Source organism: Metopolophium dirhodum, chromosome 1, assembly GCF_019925205.1.
Source record: "Metopolophium dirhodum isolate CAU chromosome 1, ASM1992520v1, whole genome shotgun sequence".
In the NCBI taxonomy this organism is placed as follows: Eukaryota; Metazoa; Arthropoda; class Insecta; order Hemiptera; family Aphididae; genus Metopolophium; species Metopolophium dirhodum.
Genome location: NC_083560.1, coordinates 91,983,744 through 92,005,561, shown reverse-complemented (window position 1 = coordinate 92,005,561; position 21,818 = coordinate 91,983,744). Strand labels below are relative to the sequence as shown.

Genomic DNA, 21,818 nt, shown 5'->3' with positions numbered 1-21,818 from the left:
TATGTGTAGGCATTAAGATCATTAATATTAGTTTATGTTTACATTCTAAAGTGATTAATGTTTCTTATTATATTTAATATTTATATTATTGTTTTTTTAAGAACATTTAATTTTGGCTAACACAGAAATACAGAATACTAAATAAAACGATTATTCAATTTCTGTAGTTGGCAATAATATTTTTCCAACCAAATATTTCGAATAAAAATAAAATGTTCGAAAAAAAAAACCAAAGCATTTAATAGAAAAAAAAGTATTAAAAATACCATTGAAAATACTTCATGCTGAAAGTATGTAAAAAGTTATTCAATACTTAAAAAAATATTTGAATACATTTACTCAAATACTTTACAGAACTTCCAGCCTCCAGGTACCTAATATACTTGTCGATTATACAGGAAAAAAAGGTACCAGGTACCTATACGAAAAATTATTCACATCGAAGGAGATGGGTGGATCAGAATCCATATAATCCATATCATCTAAGGATAGTGTTTATGTCATAAGCCTTCATAATGACAAAAAAAAACCGAAGTGTGTTTGAGAACTTCTCGTGATATTTCTAATTTTTAAAATTAATTTTTATTAATGAGACATTTAGTATTATTAATTATTATATAATAATATTATTACAAGAGATAAAAATATTTACATTACAATTTATTGTAATTCACATATTCACAATAAAATACTTGTTTTTACATTATTCTGTGTTCATAAACTTAACGAATGATGATTATATATAAATCAAAAACGACGGTGGACGTGAACAGACTACTAACAATAGGTACGCAAACGCAATCATAAACTTTTCGCCGTCGTCAAATAATAAAAATCGGTATTTACGACGAATACGTCCGTATGGCCTTATAAATTCTTATCGTAATATTTTAGTTGTTACATTTTATTTTTAACTATACATTAATGCCTAAATAAAAGGTAATACCATTCGCGCCCCCCCCCCCCCGTGTATTAGGTATTAGTTACGGCACAGGATATAACTCCCCCAAGCACCTCCTCATATGTATTAGATATTTTAGCCCAATTTGTATATAGGTAAGCTATACATAAATAAACGAGGGCAGCAGAGATGTATATAGTAAGGTTCATACCAGTCTTCTGGTTAAAAAGGATAAAAACACCTTCCCATAAATTATGTGCGTTTAGTATTTTCTGAGCTTGTTAGGTTGAATCAGAGGCGTGCTCAGGAATTTCGGATGGGTGGGGTGTGACATTTTTTTCAAACAAAATATTTGTTAAATTTAGCGTTATAAATCTAGTTTAGTGCCCACGTGAATTTTTCAATCAATTTTTTCGGACACCTAAGTATTACAACAAGTTGAGAACAATGGTGCAAAAATTAATCACCGGAAATCGTTAGTTTTTTGAATCAGAATAAGCATTTTTTTTTTAAATGTTTACTCAAAGTGTCATTTTTTATTTTTTTAGAGCATTTTAAGGTTATTAGAGATTTTAATATTGAAATGCGGTTATTCAAATTAAATTTTAAGATTTTTACATAAAAAAATATCTTTGTAACGGGCTATAACAATGGTGTTACCTGATTGAATATTCAAGATTACAAGTGGCAACGTAAAATTAAATAAGAATACTTAATTCTTTTTTTTAGATTAAAAGTCCACATAGAAGACTTGAAATTGTGCAGTCCTGCAAAACTTTTTTTTTAGTTTAATAAGTGCATTTTATATGTGCAATATTTTGAACTTTTAGGGCATTATATTCCCAGCTTTACTTATAAGTAAATACCGTGATGGCGTGTCGGCGTGATGTAAGTATACCGTAGAAAAGTGTATACATTTATTATTTTTTTTATTTTTATTATTTTTTTGTGTCTGTCATCACCTTTTAGGACAGTAAAAGTGCTTAGATTTTCTTCAACAGTATATTTTTTGATAGGAAGTGAATCTAGTTGGTATTTTGGGGGGACAAAGGTAAAAATTTCCCACAGAAACGGGTATAATGCAAAATCGATTTTGAACAAACAATTTGTAACCTACTGTACAGCAGAGTGACACCCACTTGCCCACCTTGTTTTCTGTACGTATTTTCAAAAAGTGTTCTTATTGACTTGCCGATTAGGATGAATATAGGAACATCAGGAAAATCATATAAAAAATCGTTTATCTGTTATTGAATGTACTGCCTACATATTGATATTATTATATGATGGTAAAAAGAAACAAAATGTATATTTTTTCTAAAATAATTCAGTATTATAACTTACATCAGTTTCAAGGTTAAACAAGTTAAACATAAGTCTCAACAACAAAAAATATGTATTTAGGTAACTTCCTTTTTATACTTAAAAGTTTTCCTTTTTCTAGTAACAGTCTTTAATTCTTTGAAACTTTATAATTTACATGAGTCTTAGGTTAAACATAATAGTTTGACCTAAAAAATAATAATAAATATTTAGGTAGGTTACTTCCTTTCTCATACATATAACAGTCAGACTAGTCGAATTCAAAAATTATGATGCCCTTTTTATGAACAAAAAACGTAATAATAGTACCTACCTCTTCAATCTAATATTCTAATACTATATGTCTTATAATAAAATATAGTGTTCAAACATATTATTTATAGATCAGGGGTCTCCAAACTACTTATAATCGGCCCTCTGAAGGACGATGAATAATTTAAAAATATGTATAATAATCGAAACCGTCATCGCATGTATTTTTCACCATTAGTCGCGTGTCTTACGTTGTAAACCTAACCTGTATCATAATAACTATTAACAATTTAACAGTTAAGAATTATATGGTTTTATAATATTTTGGCCCACTAAGAGCTTTTCATTATTGTATGTAACCCACGAATAAAAAAGTTTGGAGACCCATGAAATTGGAGTTCTTTTAATAATAAATTGTCAGTGATCATAAATACAGAAGAACAAAATATACCTACTCGTTGAAATATACTCAAAATGTAATCATTGTAAGGCTCGGATTTAAATACCCTAAAATGTATCAAAAAATATTTTTTTTAACTATACGCAACCTATAGGAAATCGATGGTTTAACTTTTGACTTTTTTAAGGGCCGAATTTATAGTCGATTTCTTAACCGAATTTGAAAAATAAAAATTTGTGATAATAACTTAAATAAATGATGGTAGACCTCGACCAACCTTAATTAAAGTGATACTTTATTTTTCTTAAGAAGTCTCCTTTATGAATCTCCTTTGAGTCATAATTATAACTCAGAGTATAACTTAAGCAATACTTATTCTTAATCATCGACTATTATGAATACGGTCCTTAATCTTAACTAAACTAACAATAATATAAAAACTAAATACCAAACTTAGGCACGCACAATAAATAAACAGTAGACAATATAGGTACTGAAAATAAATCAATCGCATTTCTAACTGACCAATAATTAGTTGTTAATTCTTTTTAGTCCCTTTATAACTCCACATCCGCGATAATCGCTGGAGATAGATAAAAACGATATTGATTTCATACCTATGTAGTAAAATATTATAATATCAATAAATATAGTTTTCATTATATTTTCTTAATTGTATCAAAAGATTTTAAGTATTTTTCGTCCGTACCAAATGTCAGTCGTTCTACGTCGTTCTAATTATCGGATGTGAAATTTTAAAGGGACTCCAAAAAATTACTAAAACTAATTATTGGTCAGTTGGAAATAAATAGCGATTACATTTATTTTCAGGTACCTACATCTACTGTTTATTTATTGTGCATGCCTAAGTTTGATTTAGGCGGTTAGTATGGTGGTATATTTATCGTGTACATTTTTAACATTTATTATGTAAGTATCAAATGCAACACTTTCATGATTTCCAAATGGTGCAATATATTTATTATTATTATATTACCTAATAATAAAGACAAATATACAGTATACATACAAGTTTCACCATATAATTTTAAATTTAAATTATTTTTATACACACTTTATTTATTATAAATGTCCGAGTAATTTATTAAATTGAAAAAATCTAAACGCCGTTTAATAGCTATATTATATGAAAACAGCAGTTCCCAATCGTGCACACACGGCCAACGAATACGATTAAATAGATTTATTAAATACGTCATATTATAATATGTAGGTACTATTCTTTAATTTTTCTTTGGATAATCATGGCTATCAACCACAAAATGCATAAATATAGATTTTATTATTTTTACTTGCGTATATAATATAGGTAATTAAATACTACTTGAAAAAAAATTAGACTTGTAGAATATATATGTGTGGTGCAAGCGGGGGCCTTGGCCCCTTGCCCCCTCCCGCCACCATTGGATCCGTCCCTGACTGGAGTATGGTATAGAAAGTATTTATTCACTCCGAAACGACGGTATGCACTCGATTTTATTTCATCAGTGCGTTTTTTCAGCACATACCTACACCCGAAAAATGTATTACATATATAGTTGAATAAATAGACGACGTAGCTGGTATATAGGTATAATAATATTAAAGGTTCTCAAAACGAAACCTACACGGCGAATTTCCGATCGCATAAATAATTATTATCATCGACATCGATATAATATCATGGTGAACCATTTTGAAGGGGACTATAATATTATTACCATGTACCTATGTAGGCGATTTTATATACCGCGTATACCACGATAACTATAGCTCGTGTGCGGGTGCGAAAAGTAAATAATTATTCGTGCGAGTTGATGCGTGCAGGACAATCAGCCGCGTATAATATCTGTAGACTGTCCACCGTGTACGCCCATCGTGCATAATATTAATATATTTGAATATTACATCGCATTATATTATATTATTATTTCGAACAAACGAAAACGCTTTGTTTCAAAAACCCAACCGATCGTTATATATTATAATATTATATTACAGAGTACCGGTCAGAGTACCCACGAAGATTCTTTGAAGTCATCATCGGGTCGTATTAATATAAATATTCTGTATAACAATTTGTTGATGATAATATTTTGGGTCATGATGGGTTAGGCTTAATAAGTTAGCTATCTACAGCCTCTCCCCCTCCCATACAATATCATTAAAATTATATCTAAATGACTGTGCTTACAAACATTTAACAAAATATTTTAAAGTATTTTTTTTTTCTATCTCTCCCCTCTCTCCATATTAAATTCTTGCATACGGCCCTGGCTACCCAATGTTGATCTCGATCGACGGTTTTCTCAGTCGATATAAATTTCATTTATGATGCAAACCAATATTATTGATTAAAATATACTTAATTACACCAAATGTTTATTTTACCATATACTATATTTGATAAAATTATCAAAATATTTTGACTCGTTCAGAGCTGTTCACGGAGATGTTCAATTTTTTAGTTTTTTTTTCTATAAATGCCAGTAAAGTTGTATTCGTTGGGTCAAAAAGCTTGAAAATTGAATACAAAGTTCCTCATAAATTTATGTAATAGCAGTTGAAAAATATTAAAAATACATGTACATGATTTTTTTATTTATTTATTTAAGTATTTATAGTTCATATGTTGACAAGACTTATAAAATTGCAAATTTACAAATTACTTGGTAGTTAATAAAATGTTCAAATTGTATAACTAAGTATTGAACATTTAAAACAAGGATTCTCATAAATAGTTCATACTGTAACCAAAAAATATAAAAAATATAAAAACAATTATTTTTACAGACATCAAAAGTTCAAATTTGGCCGAAATTACATATTAATAAAACTATGAATAACGATTTTAGTTATTTTGTTGCAATTTAAAATCTTATTAGTGGGTATATACAACTTTTACAGTATTTTATTATATTTTAATATATAATATTTATATTTATATTATATAATATTAATATTTCTAACAATAGATATAGGTACTAAAAACGTAACACTGAAAAAAAAATTCTATGCACTAAAAAAGTATTACGTGATATAATATGTATATAGGTACAAAGTTAAAATCGGCATCATATTTCATAGGTAGTAGGTACCTACCTAACTTATTAAAATGTATCTCTGACGAGTCTTATTTAAATAACTATTTCTTTAATTAAAATTATGATCTGGTCATATTTATCACGTGGGGACTGACTGTTCTATTAATTCTATTTCCCACTTATATAGATGTTCGAATTACATGCTATAAAATTCCTTGCTTTCAAATTTAAAATTTGTAAATATAAAATCATACTAAAATTGATTTCATCCAATATTTATTAACAAAAAACCTTCCAATTTACCTGTCAACTGTGGATGATAATGGTCAGTATTATTATTTAATAATTGTGAATTTAATCAGTCACTATTTAGTATTTTTTCTCTAATATCATTAGCATTAATACGGAAACTTTTTAAAAATAATTTAATATTCTTATAAAACAACGTTTTTTTTTAAGTTTTTGCTTTTTTTGAATGACAATACATTTATTTTTAATTTCATATTTCAAATCAGAATATTTTTCTGAGTACTAATATACACTTATAGATCAAATTTAAAACGAGTTATTAATTCAAAAAGTTAATAACTTGAAAAAAAAAATTATAACTATAAAACATTATAAAAAAATATAATATTTAAGGTATGTCAAAAAAATGTTTTCAAAAAAGTTTAAAACTTCAAAATAATAAATGTAGACACTTAAAATGGATCACCGCTTGCAGTATAGACTATATAGATTCTATACAACAATGGGTGGCCTCGGGGGTATATGTTCAGAATCCACAGCACGCTATTGGTAGTTTTCGACTTTTATCTCTCGAGTGCCTACTCTCATTGTTTTAGTGTGCTTCGTTGGATGCATGATTTTTATTTTAAAAACTACGATGGAACTTGTTTTTTAGAAAAAAAATCATTTGTTATAATTTTGAATATAAAATATAGTATCATTACAGTTATTTCGATTGTAACCGCCGAACAATAATTGGACGGTCGTATAGTTATAGTTAAGTAGGTATATTATGTAAGTTAACCGAAATAAACGATTTGAACACCAGATTTTTAAGACAAATTAACCAAGTCCAACTAATTATTAATAATTTACATAATGGTGATAATGAAAACACAATTATTGTTTTTGACATGTACAAACTAAACGCAGGTCTGCGTTGTGAAAATTTAAAGTTTAAATATAATAAAATCGATATTTATAAATTTTACTCCTCGACATTATAAACACCGTGTACCCTTAATACACGCAGAGACATAATAATATAGGTATAATACATGATATTATACACTCTATAACTTATACTTTTGGTTACATTGATGATACTCCTGAGAGAGTTATACGGTGTTGATTTACATCAGGACCTTTGAAGTTTTTTTCCATATAAAACTTACAGTTGACAATTTGATTAAGTACTCTCGTATATAGTATAGGTGTCTAGATGAATATTTTTAATCTTAACTTTGGGAAACACAATATCATATGTTAATAATATAAAATATAATTATTATATGATATTGTATTAATATAAATATTATAATTGATGCAATTAAATTTGCAGAGTCTTCTGCACTTTCTAATTGTTTGCAGATGAACTCTTTTTTTTTCAAGGAAATTATACCTGTTATTAGCGATTATAATATTGTATTGTTTACGAAATGACTTTAACTCTATGTATGCAATTATTTGTTCAACGGGCGAATACGCGGTGGTAAGACAATATATTGGTCTTTCGCTGATATACTGGGAATTGGGAAATGTCAAGCTTTTACTCGACTTTGTTCTCCATTGGTTAAGTCAGAAATTCGAGATTTAGTTTTGAATCATATATTGCTGACCTATATAAGGGTACGTTTTACTGAGATCCTTTACCATAGTTTCCACGTTTAAGTCGAAATGTGTGCGTTCTAGAAGTTAAAATCTATAAAATTTTTCATACCGCATTCGGTGCCGTAGCCTTTGTGGGGGCTTTGACCTCCATAGTTTCCATACATCACAGATCATTTAAAATACTACATAATATTATGTAACCACGACAACCAAACATCAGCCATACGACTGTTTAGATCTATACCAGCAAATTATTAAAATAAATTATCAAATTTTAAGAAATAAACCTAGAATTATTATAATACCTGATCAAATTAATAAATCAAAAAACAGTTCACACCATATAAAAAGCCAGGAAAGTCACTCTGCTGTACCTGTATAGTAGATTTCAAGTGCACTTCGTCTTTGGGTAAGGTAACTGTGGCGGTGGCGAACTCAGCTTTTTTGAAAGAGATGGGATTGACTTTTGACTTATGACTTTTGACTGTTCACAGGCCCCGCTGTCGTGAAGAAAGAAAAAAATCATATTCTTGCGTTAACCTACAAATACTTGTTAGTTATAATAATAATACTTTAAATACTAAAATGTTTTAAATAGAATTTATAAAGTATATTGAAATAAAATACAATTTAAAAAATCACCCAGTGGTGGAGATAAATATGCTTTTGTTATCTCAATACATATATTTTATTGTTACCAATCAACTTAACTTGAATTAAATATTAAAATTCACACAGAAACCAAACGTTGAAAAAGTAAATTTTTATTTTAACAATAAACTATATTGTTTTCCTATATATATGTTGATGAAAATTCAATAGATAACTTTCATTTCTTGAACACATCAAATGGGTCACAGTAATGGATACAATTAGATAAATTGTTCAATAATTATTGCTCAGTGAAAAATAATTCAGATCGCAGTTTCTATTTCTAAGAATATAATTTTATAATTTATAATCTATTATATTAAAAACTATTATTATTTAAAATTGTATTACGCTGAATAGTACCCAATTTTTTCCAAAAACTTTAATAAGTATATAGTTTATTATTATTGTTAAATTACTTATAATTCAATACCGACGTGCCGTATATAATAGCGTCGTTAGGTTCGTCGTCTAAATAACTTAACATTATGGTCAAAATATTTTTAAAATATAATTGCGTATAGAAAATATTTATATATTAACGTAAAGGCAAAAAGTTAAAGTTCCTTCGATTAATTAATTTTAAATAACAATAAAATAACTAAAATCGATAAAAGAAAAATTTATTGAATATCCAATGTTATCAAAATGTATATTTCAATAAGTTTAAATGTCTATGAATATATTTTGTAAAATTTAAAATTTAATTCATTTTTCAAGTCTTAGCTATATTCCATTTTGAAAATTGTATGAATGTTTTCATGTTTAACCAAAAATAATAATTTTATCAACATAAACTGATACAATTTTTAAAAAAATTCAAATATTTTAACTGTGGAAATAGCTCAAAATGACACAATTATTATGAAAATGGCAGTATAATTATTCGGTAAAAAATAAAAGTTTTTACGGTTATTAATTTTTGATCTACCACAAATATAACTAAAATCGGTTTTGTCAAAACCCGGTGTTGTCTAAATATTCCAATTCTTCTTTTGATTTCCCGATTATACTAGGAAAAAGGAATTATTTACATTTTACCCACTCCCTAAAGTACCAAATAGATCTAGTTTTCTACCAGAAACATCTCAAAGTTGAAGTTATTGAAGCATTTTTACTGCCCCAAAAGGTGATGATGGCGTAACAGCAAAACTGACACATAAAAGCAAAATATAAACCAATAAATGTATATGTTTTCCGAAAATTCATTGAAATTACTTTTAAAAATATATAATATTAAAACAATATTAAAACGTATATTGTATACCTACATTTTTAAAAGTTTCGTGCTACAAAAACACCCTTTTTGTTAGGTATATAATTTATTTATTTATTTATTACTCATATTATTATGGTAGCAGTCCAAGAACCAAAATTAGTAACTATATAAGAATGCATAGTAATTAATATAGTATACATAATACAACATGCGAAAAAAGCACACAAAATAAAACGGTAAAAAATGATGACCCTTTTTTTAGAACTAATTTGAATATAAAAATGTATTGGAAATCGGGGTCAACATTTGCAAGACGCCGGATGAGGTGGCGTTACAGGTGCATTCGAATTTAGAGATAAAAAAATTGTTGAGGTAAATGGCACGGAGAAAAGAAAGTTTAATATTGTCTGTCGGGTTATATAGTTCCTAAATTTTATCTGTGCGAATAACTCCTGTGAGTCAATTCTACCCGACAGACATTTGAAAAGAAATGAAAGTTTTGCTGTTTATTACGGTTATAGTTATAGTTAAGCTGAACAAATAATATTTAAAATTTAAACGACAGCAGTATACCCGTGAGAGGGGGGGAAGATATTTTTTCATGTAACCACTCTTAATTATAATATGACGCAAATATGCGTTTTGTATAATATATTATATTATATTTTTTTACTGTTGATTTGTAAGTAGAAATCTAAACAACTAAATAGCCAAAGTGTATTATGAGGTATTCTCTAAAATATTTTTTAATACCAACGATTCCTTGGAAAACTGATTAAGACATTACGCAGAACGCAGATCAAAGCTGGCGCAGGTTAGTTGCAACTTGTTACACTGCAAATTATAATAGGTACAACACCATCATAATAATATTATGTTTAAATGTAAGCCTAATATTATTATGCAATGAAATATATTCTGAGCATTAAATTTTACTAAACTTTTACGCAATATTAGTTTTTGTTCTGTAGTTTTATCAACGTTAAGACGACGAGTGCGTATGATACCTTATTTGGCTTATTCCATTCAATAAAATTAATTAATATTCATATTAGAAATATGGTAGGTATAAATGTATAATACAGGGTGATTCACCAAGCACGCTCACCATAATTTTCGTAGTTATTGAATATACTTAAAGATATTATTTTCAAATTCTCAAAATGTATTGTAGGTACTATTTATATAGTACTGGTATACTTAAAGAGTGTCACATGGAGATACAAACTTCTATTTACATTTTTTTCAAATGAGAACTACCATCTTCTACATTACCTTTATTTAGCTGATAATTTTTCTGAAAATGTATACCTATCAGATATCAGAATAAAATTCGAATGAGTAAGTTTTGAGTTATTTAACTTTGTACATTAAGGATATGATAGTTCCGTGATTAATGAGTTTGGAGGATATGGACTATGCAGGCTATAGTGATTTGAAAATGTTGGCGATCAATATTAATCGACCAATGTTAATAATTTATAAAAATGGTCAAAGTAAAATAGAAACCAAATCCAATATTACATATATTTTATACTTTTGTAAAACCATTTTTAAGGACTATTATCCTTAGTATAAACATTTTAATAACTGATAAATTATACTCCTTCAAAATTTGAATTAAGTACACATACATCAACATTTTCAAAAAAATTATCCACTTAATAATTTACTGTAGATGAGGGGGTTCTCATTTAAAAGAAAAAGTTAGTATTTCCACAGGAATACAGGATACCTACTCCTTTATTAGTTCAAAAAAATTCAAGAGTTTGAAAAAAATGGTCTTAGAGTAAAAATAATTCAAAATTCCAAGAATCATAATTTGAATAAATGGGGGTGAGTATGCTTGGTGAATCACTCTATAAGAATATTTATAATTTTTATTACAAGAGTAAATACATATATGAACTATGAATTATCCATTATGATATTCTATTATTACCTATAGGGTAAGGTTTTTATACTTTTATAGTTGTATGTATTTAAAATTTTTATTTATCGAACACTGAGATAGAGGAATCAAATATTTTATAAGGTCTATGGGGATGCCCTAAAAAGGAAAAAATGTAATAGATTATACTATTTTTAAGTTTCCTGAGTCTCAAAATTCTAAATTCGGCCCTGAATTACTGAGACAGTATAAACATTCCTCAGATAAGCCTATAGTTTGTTGAAATGTACGTTTGCGATTGCGTCTATGTTACCTACATGTTTACTTTTTAATTTTTTCATAATATTTGGACATCTTAATATCTTATCAACGAATATAAGTTAACAAAAAAAAAGCGTGATTATGATGCATAAGAATGCCAAGGAGACTGGAATGTGAATAAAGTATTCGATGCAGTCTTTAAGTTCGAAATTCGAGGAAGGTATTCAGTGGTATTATTAATAATTATAAAATAAACATCAATGAACACTTTCCATGCATTTTGGATTTTAACTTTATAAATAGTTTTGGTCAAAACTCAAAATGATAACAATGATTTTAAATTTTTATGAAAATAAACAAGAACATAATTTTGCAGAGAGCAAAATTATTTGTTAATTACTTATTTAAGACAATTTTCAGACTTATTATTTTAACTATCGTCCATAGGTATAGGTATGATTAAAACAGTCTTCTAGGATTAATTATTCTTACTGACTACTAAATATTTTTTTATATAAACGTTTATACGGATTTATATAGGTGTAAACGATTTTATACCACCTACGTTCTATATACTTAAAAAAAAATAGTGTGCTTACATTTGAATAAGATTGTTGTATGCAATAATATTTAAAATCAATCATTTCTTTGTAAAACAATTGGATCTCATTTAGATTTTTACTTTTTAGCCGTGTCAAAGTTACCTATACGTTGGTAATTTAACCAATTTATTAGTATAAAATATTATGTCAACTTCAATTGTGTATATTTTGATTTAATAAAAAAAATATATAATACAATTATTTCCTATCTTGAAAGGACGATGACTGCGCGGCACGGTGTAATGAAAAAAAAACACATACCTACAAATGTTCCGTATAATTAAATTATACTTCTTGTTTTATAGGTTTTTAAGAGTTAATTTGAAATAATAACAATAATAATAAAAATAAGAACCGGAGAAGTCGTTCTGCTGATAATAGGTTTTGATGGTCTCTGAGTAACCTAACTGTAATAATGTAATGGCTGTGTTAAATTTGAATTAAATTATGAATAATATTGAATACTAAAAACGAGTCTGGGCGGAGACGGTGTGTCGCCTCCATTTCTAAGGATATATTTTGATCATTTAATTGTATTACAATTAGACATTAGTAATTTATTTTACAAGGCATTAAAGTTATGTATAATGTACGGTATGTTCAAGTGTTCAACTAATTTTTTCCAAGAAACAAATAATGGCCTTAAATATATAATAACACTATATTATTAAAATATTATATCATATACGTCATTCTTATTAACTTATTTACTTATAAGTGACTACCACAAGGGTAGGTACAGTACAACGGTGTAAATAGGTTTGTGGTATAAATAGTTTAAAAAGCTTAAAATTAGTCTGAATATTTTGAAAATGCTTTTGTGTATAGAACATTATAATGCACGTAATGGCTGAAAAGTTCCATTCCCCTACGATTAATATTTTTTGAATTGAAAAATGATAAATAGTAATTATCTAACAACCGTAAGAAGAAAATCGTTGTTTTTCATTTAAATATTGAATTTCGACAAAATTTAAACTTAAAATGTTTTTACAAAAAATTGTGAATACGTATTTTTGATATTTTTAAATCATTGTATTAAAAAAATAACTTACGAGGAACGTTGTATCAAATTTAAAAGTCTTATTGCATAAAAATTTAAATTAAATGCATTTTTAACAATAAAAATAATAATTTTATAAACACGAATCGAAAAAAAAAAATCATGTCTAGCCAATGTTAGATAACACACATACCTATTTTCTGTAAGTATCAAGTATATCTACGGTTATTCTAGTTTTTGAATTATAACAAAATAGCAAAATCGATGTACTCTCTCTGCTGTATAGTAGGTGTTGAGTGTGCTTCATCATTATTTAGGTCCGTGTAATGTATGTGTTAAATTTGAATTCAATGATAAATCAATGCATACAAAAAATGATTCTCAGTAGAGACTGTCGGCCAGTCAGCCTATACCTATATCTAAAGATTTTTTATTGTATAAATATTATATTACTATTAGAAGCTATAGATTCCATAAGGAATACCATTGACTATATATGTAGCCTCTATAATTATACATTTTGAAAAATTTCGAATTTTTAATATTATCAAAAAGTTCTTGTTTTCCTTTTATCTTTTTTAATTTTTTTCCGATCATTTTGAAAATTTCTGGGAACTACCTATTCCCCAAAACTCATGAGTACCAATTACACCCAATTTTCTAAAAACTCCGTTAAAGTTAAAATTTAAAGTATTTTTGACACTCTAAAATAGTCAATGACAGACGAAAGTGGACAGTGTACAGACACAAAAAACTAAAACAAAGACCCATGCATTGTATTCATTGCTTCGATCGGAATCTAAAATAAGTTAATAAACCTAAATTTTTTTTACAGAATTGAATTTGGTTAATTTTACAAAATAAATTATCATAATAAACACAGCCAATGCACAGATGAGCACACCCAACATTGCGTATTATACCTACTATAGTCCAAACTCAATACCTACTGATAAATTATAGAAGCAGGCCACCACACATCAAATATCGGGTCTCTGTACTAAATGTTTTTTACGGGCACGATACAAAACTTCAAAATACGACCGATATAAGAGTGTACACAATAAACGATAATTTCTAAGTACCCAATCAATGATTATGCCACGCATCTTAAAATATCAATATGACTTAATATATTATATATATACCTATCATAAAATATTATTTAATATAAAATAAGTATACCTACCTATCAAAATTTCAAAAATAACAATTTAATTTCAATGGGCCTGTACCTGGAGTAGGTAGTCTTTGTAGCGCACCCAAACCTACCAATATAGTCTTAGACTCCGTGCGTTTATGTCATAAAAAAAATTAAAACGTTGCGTTTTTCTAAAAAAGCTGTCGACGTGGTGGCGTGCACTCGATCCGTGGGTTCTTGAAAATTAAATATGGTAGCAAAACTGCACTAGGTCGTTCGAAATTGAACCGTGTCCTCTGACCAGTGTATGTTCTTATAGGTTTGTTAAATTCATTCTATGTATATAGTTCGCTCTTCGAATGTGATCGTATTCACTGAAATCCGAGCTCCTTAATCGTCTTCTTTAGCCGACTGAAGAGCACATCAAGGAAAGCTTTTTTCTCACTCGAATACAATCATATTAATCATCATTCCTGACCAATGACCTGATTACTGAAGTGGGTTTTGATTTCCTGATCGATCCACTATTCCCATTGCTTTTTTCTGCAGTTTTTTTACATCATGGCTGGTTGATTACAGCCATAGAAATATCATAATAGACGGCCTTGATTTTGTTCATTGACAATATATGGAAGATGTTATAATATATTTAAATCAAAAGGTTTACTGAATATTTAACGTGTATTATTATTATATATTTATATCATTATATATATATTATAAAGGTAGACGGTATGTCAAGTGACGTTTTAAAACATGTTAATGGACATACTGTTAACCAAGGCTTAAGGCACCATTCCGATTACAATAAACTTGTATTTGTTCGCAACAGTATAAAATATAGAGTTTTTTTTAGTTTCAAACAATGTTTCATAATGATTCGAAGGATCGGTTTAATCGAATTCTGTTTAATCTATTCAAGTAGTTACAACTTTAGTACCTTCCGATATTTTGAACGTTCGAATTTTATTTTAATTTTGTCTTGGAAAGTTTGAACAAAACTATAATTCACTTAAAAGTTACAAATTAACCTCGATAAAGTTGTAAACAGTAATTTGGTTGTCAATAAAAAATACTGTATTTTATAAATTCTTTAACAACATGCAATTGATAATTTGAAAAAATATTCACTTAATAAATTATTTAATTATTTAATAAGGCGCTAATATTAACGAATCATATAGATTAGTCTGAATTCGATCAAACAAACAAAAATTTACATAATAATCTACGAAAATATTTTTATTGGAAAAAATAAGGCAAATTGCTCTGTTGAGTGCTGACTTCTGCAGGTACTGTGTTTCAAATTTCGAGTGTTCTTCATCATTGAGTAATTCTATGTGTTTAATTCAAATGCAATGCTCAATCATTGCATATAAACTTCAGTGGAATTTATAGTCAACACCGCGTACATTAAAAATACTTGAATAGGTTATCGTGGTACTTATAAATAAATTAAAATTGGTATAAATATTTTGAAAACTACATTATGTTCCCATAGAAAATAATAATATATACGTAACGGTAAAAAGTTTCAAGTCCCTATAGGATTAAAAATTTTGAATACTGCATAATAGTATAATAATACCAATAAAATTATTGGCGGAAAAATCGTATTTTCCGATTAAATATCTAGCCAATTTTGTCAAAATTAGAACTTCGAATGCTTATAATATGATATTTCGATATTTAATATTTTTTAGAATGCTTTAACTTAAACTACAATGTTAAGAATTTAAGCTTTTTGACCGTAACTGTAACTTACATACCTATAATTGTTTACCAACATTTATAAGAAAAAAAACTAAAAAAAACATTAAAAACATCAAATATTATAAATAGTTTAAAATTCGTTGTATGGGCAAAAAAAAATAATAAATGAAGTAATAGTGGAATTTTAAATTTTCTACTAATACTTTGAATATTCATTGTCAACATTTTAATTTCAAACGCTTACAACTTATAACTTATAAGTTATAAAAATGTATGTGACTGTGTTAAACTTTTTTTACATATGAAAATATTCCATACTAGCTATGTATCCTATGTAAATTGAAAAAAATACTAAAAAAAGAGCATTTAAAATGTCTATAAAAAGCTCAAAATATTTTAATAATTGTATTGCCTAGAAATAACGCTGAGACAAATATATAAGCTGAAAACTAATGAAAATGTCTACATGGACCAAACATTTTTACTGTTCTTAAGAGTAACGTTTGACTGTCAAAAAAGTAAGTAAATAAATATTACTAAAAAATCCAGTCACTTTTTAAAACACACTGATACAAAAAATGTTCTGACAACCTTTGATTGTTGTTCAGAAATTCTGTTTTTCTTTAACTATTAACTAAAAAGTAAACATACTATAGTATATATTATACCAGTGACCTAAATAATATCATACACCAAACATGAAGAAATCTTATATTGAGCAATTTTAGTCAATACGTTAACTTATTAGTCGTACGTGGGTACACCTAATAAACCTAGTTTAAGAATTTAAGATATTTCTTCACACAATAAACTAAGAGATACAAATTCTCAAACTGCAAAGTTTGTTTAAGTTATATAATTATGAACAAGATATTATATTAAAGGTATTACATATAACATTGATTGTTTAAATTTCGTTATGTATCTGTGATGACTGATGAACGTCACGATGTCATATATATATATTAACAAAAAATCAATAATGAAGGACCCAGCCCATTCGAACTTTATATTTTGAAACAAAAGAAGCTAGTTTTTAAATAACTTATAAGTGCTCCTATAACTAAGTGCTCTAAGGCTGTTTCTAAACGTAATCCACCATAATATAATATAAATAATATAGGATTATATTGTGAGGAGTTAAAGCTCCCATAAATGTAATATATAATATAGACTATTTAATACGAAACGATCTTTGTAAGTTTGAAATTTTTCCCATCTATGCGTTTGGCATAAACTGTACTTAATATGCTGTATGTTTCCTAGGTACTTTAAATCCACTAATTATTTTTAAAATGTTCTACCTACCTATAGAGGCTAGGCTATACCTGTCGTCACTATAGTTTCACGTTGCGCTTAGAATACCGCATGTTAACAATATAATAATATTAATTTATATAAAAAAAGATTTTAGTTTGGTGCGTAAAGAATAAAATATAGCCCGCGATGATTTAGAATATTGAGCTTAATCCTTCTCATAATTGTAGATTTTGGGCCGAAAGATTTTACAATGTGTGTGTGTGTGTGTTTTTGTGCCTGTCGTCACTTTTTGGAGCAGTAAAAATGCTTCAAACTTTAACTTTGAGGATGGTTTCTGGAAGAAAATTAGATTAAATTGGTATTTACTATTTTTGAGGGAGTAATCGGATTAGGTAAAAAGGTAAAAACTCCAAATATTCAAATATTGAAAATGATGGGTAAAAACTAGAAAAAAAAAACTGAATAACGAGTTTTGGTTTGGGCTTAAATGTGTGGGGGGAAATTTTAGAAAATCCCCTTCCAGTTTTGAATCCTCCACTTACTATTATTAAAATAAATTTGAAACCAGTGAAATAAATATACAACATAAACGCGATTTTAAGTGGTGGAACTCATGTTTCTTTGTACCTATTGGCTATTAGTTATTACAATGCAAAGCTACGAGTGTGAAGTTTCTCATAATCCATTAAAATAAATCTAAATAATTACATTTATAACCATAATGGTTAAACTATACTCTGTTTATTTAAAAAAAAATACATTGAACAATTTCAAAAATAACTTCGACGCAGTGTAGGTATATCAACACGCCTACGTGCAGAGCCGTGTTAAGGGGGTGGCAAATGGGGCAAGTGTTCTAGGGCGGCCAAACTTGTAACATTTCAAAGGGCGGCACATGTTTAAATATGTATGTTTATTAGGGGCGCCAAATATTATTGCCAATGAGAGTAAGCACGGCACTGCCTACGTGATATGTACTTGTGATTTGTGATAACTTTCTTTCTAATCAGACTACGTATGGTATTTGTGAGAATTTCGCGCCTTTTCGAAAAAGTGTTGTCATAATTAATTCAATAAAAAAAAAATCAACTGTAACATACTTATTATAATATATAACTATTAATAATTATTATAAAACAAAAACACTCATCCAGCTTTAAATGATAATCCATAAACTGTAACTAAATATAAACAGTTACCTACCTATATAGTTGGCATTTATTAAGGGGGGGGGGAACTATTTTATATTATGATTATATAATATATAAAATATGATAGAACTAATGTATTACGATAAATAATATCATTGTCCGTCTAGTAGCAATATAGAAGTAGTGAAATGAAAATAATAAACTGTACGTGTCAAAGAATTTAATCAATAAAAATAAAATCAATAGATATAGAAGTAAAAATACGGACGATTACGACGAATTCAGTGTCGTCAGTCAGTTGGAGCGATATACCAGTTTCTTTTGTTTTTTTTTTTTAGACTTGGGAGCATCACCATGACCCCCCCCCCCCTTGTATCTGCGCCTGATAATATAATATAGAGACACGGATTTAAGAATGTTTGAATTACAAAAATTAAGCAAACATGATATAATATGAACTAATAGGTAACAGTTTAAGTTTCAACATAGTTCTATAATTTCAGGAAATTAGACAAATACGATATATTTTACTGATTTATAGTCGACAAATTTTCAAAAACAATTTTTGGCACCAGCTTTTTTAATCTGTTTTTACAGTATTAACGACTAATAACGAAAATATAATAATTTTAATTGCATGATAATATTATCATTCGATAGGTAATATTATTGCGCTCGACCTATGGGCGGATTGCATTATTGTAAATTAAAAAAAGGTGGGCAAGTTGGTACTGCTCTGCTGTACAGAAGTTGTCGAGTGGGTGGCGTGGGCCATTGTTGTAATAATGTTGTGTTAAATTAGAATTCGATGATGGGTATATCATTGTATAGGAACGAAAAACAATTCACAGCGGAAACGGACTATAATATTTGCCATTGTAAGGTTATATTTATATTTTATATTGCCATTAGTAATTTATTATACTATTAATATTATAATACCTAGATTAATTTAATTTGGCCGAAAACATTGCATTTATTAAATTATTATTATATAATTGTATATATTTATATCATGTATTATTGTTATTAACTATTGATTCGATACCACCGTAAAATGATGTGAAAGGTTTGTGGAATAAATATAGGCTATAGTATAAAATTAATATAAATGTTTTTAAAATGTCATTGCGTGTATGTAAAATGTAATAATATATACGTAAATGTATCAAGTCCCCACAAATAATATTTTTGAATTACAACAAAATAATTAAAATTCCTATTCTTCGTTTAAATATCTAATTAGATTCAAATTTAAACTTAAAATGTCTATAAAAAAAATGTGATTCAATATTATTTATAGATTGTTTTGTTCCATTATAAACTACTTATGAGAAACCTTCTATTAAAATATTAAATGTTCAATCTTGAGCTATAAAAATCGAATATTTTATACATTTATAACTACAAAATAGTTTGAATTTGATCTTCAAATGCTTATAAACTAAAATCGTGCTTATATTCTTTAATATTTTTAAATAGCTACAATAACAACTTATGAGGAAGCATGTGTTTGGTTTTCAAGATTTTGACGGAGTGAAAATATTTTTATCGACATTAATAAAAAAAAACTTAAAATAATCAAAAATGTAAAATATCAATAAATAGTACAAAAAAACTAAAAATATTTTAAAAACTCTATCATGTACCTTAGATAAAATGCTAATATATGTATACAAATCATTTCAAGCATCTATATGCTTGTGCATAGTTATTCGCTTTTGAATTACGACAAAATAAGAAAATCGTTTGATGAGGAAATGTTTTTTTATGCGTGATTACCCAATTTTGCCAAAATTTAAATTTCAGACGTTCATAAAAAATATTTGTGAAATTACGGTCAATTTTATTTTTATTTCCAATAATAAAAACTTACGAGGAATCTTATAATAATATGAATATTAAAAATGCTTTGAATTTTTAACAATCAAATAGTTTGCAAATTTAATATTCGTGATTTTATGACTAATTTCTAAAATATTTATATTTCGGACGCTTATAAAAATAATTATGAAATCACACTCAACTTTTTTTTAATCCACTAATTACAAAATATTATGGGAGCCTTGTATTACTTTCTCAAGCTTTTGACTGAGTGAACAGTTTATCGAAGATAATTGCAAATAATACCATCTATAAAAAATGCCTATAAGTTATATAGTAAACTTTTTGTGAAATTCAAGTACCTAGCTACCTACCTATGATATGGTTATTAGTTTTTGAATTACAACAGAATATGAAAATCAATTTTAACTGATTAGTGTAAAAGTTCCCGTTTTTCCCTAATTTTTTTGTTGGTTTCCCCAATTATTAAGAAAAGTGAATAATGTTTTACTTTTGACTCCCCAAAGTATCAAATAGCTTCACTTTGCTACCAAAAAGATGCTGAAGTTTAAAATAGAATCATATTTTTTTCTTCTATTAAAAGTATCTTCAGACATGAAAAAAACACCCGCACACACACAACACACACACACACACACAACATTGTAAAATCAATACATTCATTGCTCTGCTTAGAATAGTACATTTCACTTCAGAATTTTGAATTACTTTTGAATAATTGGCGTATAAAATAGTGTAAATAAATATTCTAACTTTAATCTATTTTAAATGCATTCAATCATTAATGAATATGACCGTCAAACTATCGAAGTATATGTGTCAGTGAGCTTGATAAAAACAATTCACTCTAAATGATAAAAAATATTTTATTATTTTATACGATAACAATTTTTTTTTTAAGAATAATTTTAATATACGAATATTACAAAAATAGCGGTATATTTAACATATTATACTATACAGTATACACATCAGATATTTTAAGCAATTTTCACTCGGCAACATTATACGGGGTGATTTGTTAAGCGTAAAACACCCATTATTATCTCAAAAAGTATCAATGTTTTTGAAAATATTTTTTTACATAGTTTCATATATTCCAAAGCAAAATATTTTTCTAAGTATTTTGAATCATAAAAATCGAACTTAAGGTGAGTAGTTTATGAGTTATAAGTATTTAAAGTTTAGATGGGTGGAGTGGAGTAGTATGGGGTTACCCCGCAAAATGTTTGTCCACTACTCCGCTTGTCAAAACTTTAAGATACTTATAATTCATAAACTACTCGTTCTAAATTAAATTTTTACGTATCAAAATACTTAGA

General features: G+C 27.3%; 1 protein-coding gene across 2 annotated transcripts in view; it reads right to left on the bottom strand.

Annotated features, from left to right (window-relative positions):
• The window catches only part of LOC132934916 (tetratricopeptide repeat protein 39B-like), a 108,174-nt gene that overhangs the window by 80,397 nt on the left and 5,959 nt on the right, over positions 1-21,818 (bottom strand). The window contains exon 2 of one of the 2 annotated variants that reach the window (XM_061001336.1): positions 8,134-8,259. The exons of the other annotated variant lie outside the window; for it this stretch is intronic. The gene's annotated coding sequence lies outside the window, so the exon portion shown is untranslated. The remainder of the gene's footprint in view (positions 1-8,133; positions 8,260-21,818) is intronic. 2 annotated transcript variants of the gene reach the window in all.